This window comes from Arachis hypogaea, chromosome 6, assembly GCF_003086295.3.
Source record: "Arachis hypogaea cultivar Tifrunner chromosome 6, arahy.Tifrunner.gnm2.J5K5, whole genome shotgun sequence".
Classification (NCBI taxonomy): Eukaryota; Viridiplantae; Streptophyta; class Magnoliopsida; order Fabales; family Fabaceae; genus Arachis; species Arachis hypogaea.
The window spans coordinates 60231801-60235177 of record NC_092041.1 but is presented as its reverse complement, the minus strand read 5'-3'; the positions used below and the strand labels follow the sequence as shown (position 1 = coordinate 60235177).

Sequence of the window (3377 nt, the reverse complement as noted above, 5' to 3'; positions counted from 1 at the left end):
CTTCTTTCTTCTTCTGTTCCCGATCTCGATCTCGGAGCGGGTAGGTTGATTCCTTCCTAGAAGAGTCTCTTAGCTGGGAGGTTTCCTCCATGTTAATATATTTTTCTGCTCGCTCCTGCACCTCGTATAGGGAGGTCGGGTATCGTTTGGATAGGGATTGGCTAAATGGTCCTTCTTTTAGGCCGTTTGCCAGTCCCATGATGGCCGCTTCTGTGGGCAAGTGTTGTATGTCCAGGCAGGCTTTGTTGAATCGCTCCATGTATTCTCGGAGGGTTTCTTGGTTTCCTTGTTTGATCCCGAGTAGACTGGGGGCATGTTTTGCCTTGTCCTTTTGAATGGAGAACCTTGTTAGGAATTTTTTGGTCAGGTCTTCGAAGCTGGTGATTGATCTTGGTGGCAGGTTGTCGAACCACTTCATGGCTGACTTGGTGAGAGTGGTGGGGAAGGCTTTGCACCGAATCACGTCGGAGGCGTCGACCAGGTACATTCTGCTTCTGAAGTTGCTGAGGTGGTGACTTGGATCGGTGGTGCCGTCGTAGAGATCCATATCTGGTGGTTTGAAGTTTCGCGGTACCTTTTCCTTCATGATCTCTTGTGTGAAGGGATCATGATTGTTTTCGGGGGTGGTGCCGCGTTCCGTTCAGTCTTTCAGGTTGGCCTCTATTTTCCGCAGTTTTTCTTCTAATTCTCTGCGCTTGCGAACTTCTCTTCTCAGATCTTGTTCAGTTTCCTTCTGCTTTTTTATGTCCTCTTCGAGTTGTTTCAGCCGGTTTTGCTGTGCCCGAACTGCTTCTAGAATTTCCGAGTTCTTTCCCTTCTCGGGATTTGGTGGATCTTTGTTTGGGAGTGGTGTCTTTGGGCGATTCTGTTTGTTTCCTCCTGGAGTGTGCGGTGATAGAGGGCTGTCCGGTCGTTCTCCGGTGTCAACTTCCTCCTCTTGTTCTGAGGTAGTGTGGTTATTGTTGGGAGGATCGTCCGCCATGGTAGAGGGATGACTTCCAGGTCCCCGGCAACGGCGCCAATGTTCCGAGGGTTACCTGAAACTGGAGGTCGATCTCGGACGAGATCTTCTGTACTGGTTGGTGCTAACGTGTCCGGCTGGTGGGAGACGGCCGGAGCTGTCGTGTCCGACTTGTTGGACTGGCTGCACTGCTGATCCTTCGTCACCGGAGGGTGGGGGGTACCTGCAAGAGACTCCGATGCTTAAGTTAGCATGGGTATTAAACAGGTATTGAGTAGAATCAGAGTATGAGTTATACCTGGGTGCTCCAGTGTATTTATAGTAGTTGGTCGTGATCTTCCCTGGATAAGATATTCTTATCTTATCTTATCTTTTGGGAGTTTTATCTCTATCTTTGCGGAACCGCCTTTCCCAGGCCTTTTCGGCCTTTAGGTTTTGGGCTTCGTTCCTTTTGATGGGCCTTCTTAGCCTATTTGTCTGAGGTCCGACCTCAGGCTTGGGCCTTGGGACGAGGTCGGGCCTTCTATGATCTTGACCGGTTTTGGGGAGCTCGGTCAGGGTATGAACAATACTCATCAGAGCTCATGAATGGCAGAAGTAAATTCAATGGAATCTCTATGGTCTCAGTGTGAGCCTCAGATTCCCATGGTTCCTCATTAGGGAACTCATTGGAGGCTAGTGGACGTCCATTGAGGTCTTCCTCAGTGGCGATCACTACCTCTTCCTCCTCTCCAAATTTGGCCATGTTGATGGCTTTACACTCTCCTTTTGGATTTTCTTCTGTATTGCTTGGAAGAGTACTAGGAGGGAGTTCAATAACTTTCTTGCTCAGCTGACCCACTTGTGCCTCAAAGTTTCTAATGGAGGACCTTGTTTCAGTTATGAAACTTTGAGTGGTTTTGATTAGGTCAGAGACCATGGTTACTAAGTCAGAGGAGTTCTGCTTATAATTCTCTCTCTGTTGCTAAGAAGATGATGGAAAAGGCTTGCCATTGCTAAACCTATTTCTTCCACCATTATTGTTGTTGAAACCTTGTTGAGGTCTCTGTTGATCCTCCCATGAGAGATTTGGATGATTTCTCCATGAAGGATTATAGGTGTTTCCATAGGATTCTCCCATGTAATTCACCTCTTCCATTAAAGGGTTCTCAGGATCATAAGCTTCTTCTTCAAATGAAGCATCCTTAGTACTGCCTGGTGCAGCTTGTATTCCAGACAGACTTTGAGAAATCATATTGACTTGCTGAGTCAATATTTTGTTCTGAGCCAGTATGGCATTCAGAGTATCAATCTCAAGAACTCCTTTCTTCTGATTCGTCCCATTGTTCACAGGATTCCTTTCAGAAGTGTACATGAATTGGTTATTTGCAACCATTTCAATGAGTTCTTGAGCTTCTTCAGGCGTCTTCTTCAGATGAAGAGATCCTCTAGCAGAGCTATCCAATGACATCTTGGATAGTTCAGACAGACCATCATAGAAGATACCTATGATGCTCCATTCAGAAAGCATATCAGAAGGACACTTTTTGATCAATTGTTTGTATCTTTCCGAAGCTTCATAGAGGGATTCACCTTCCTTCTGTCTGAAGGTTTAGACTTTCACTCTAAGCTTACTCAATTTTTGAGGTGGAAAGAACTTTGCCAAGAAGGCATTGACTAGCTTTTCCCAAGAGTTCAGGCTTTCTTTAGGTTGTGAGTCCAACCATATCCTAACTCTATCTCTTATAGCAAAAGGGAATAGCATAAGTCTGTAGACCTCAGGGTTAACCCCATTAGTCTTGACAGTGTCACAGATTTGTAAGAACTCAGCTAAAAACTGATGAGGATCTTCCAATGGAAGTCCATGGAACTTGCAATTCTATTGCATTAGAGAAACTAATTGAGGCTTAAGCTCAAAGTTGTTTGCTCCAATGGCAGGGATAGAGATGCTTCTCCCATAGAAGTCGGGAGTAGGTGCAGTAAAGTCACCCAGCACCTTCCTTGCATTGTTGGCATTGTTGTTGTTTTCGGCTGCCATGTCTTCTTCTTTGAAGAATTCTGTTAGGTCCTCTACAGAGAGTTGTGCTTTAGCTTCTCTTAGCTTTCGCTTCAAGGTCCTTTCAGGTTCAGGGTCAGCCTCAACAAGAATGCTTTTGTCTTTGCTCCTGCTCATATGAAAGAGAAGAGAACAAGAAAATATGGAATCCTCTATGTCACAGTATAGAGATTCCTTGAGATGTCAGAGGAATAGAAGGAGGAGGTAGAAGAATTAGGATGTGAGAAGAAGGGAAGAATTTTCGAAAATAAATTAAAAATATTTTAAAAACATTTTGAAAAATTGAAGAATGATTTTCGAAAAATATGATTGGGAAAGAGATAAGGTGTTTTTTTTTTGAAAAAGATTTTGAAATTAGAAATCAAAAAGATGTGATTGAAA

At 44.4% G+C, this 3377-nt stretch overlaps 1 non-coding gene across 1 annotated transcript; it reads left to right on the top strand.

Annotated features, from left to right (window-relative positions):
• The first annotated feature begins 2465 nt into the window (after positions 1–2465).
• LOC112699711 (small nucleolar RNA R71) lies at positions 2466–2573 on the top strand. Its single transcript, XR_003152653.1, has one exon. It is a non-coding gene; the product is annotated as a small nucleolar RNA R71 (small nucleolar RNA).
• Positions 2574–3377: the final 804 nt, after the last annotated feature.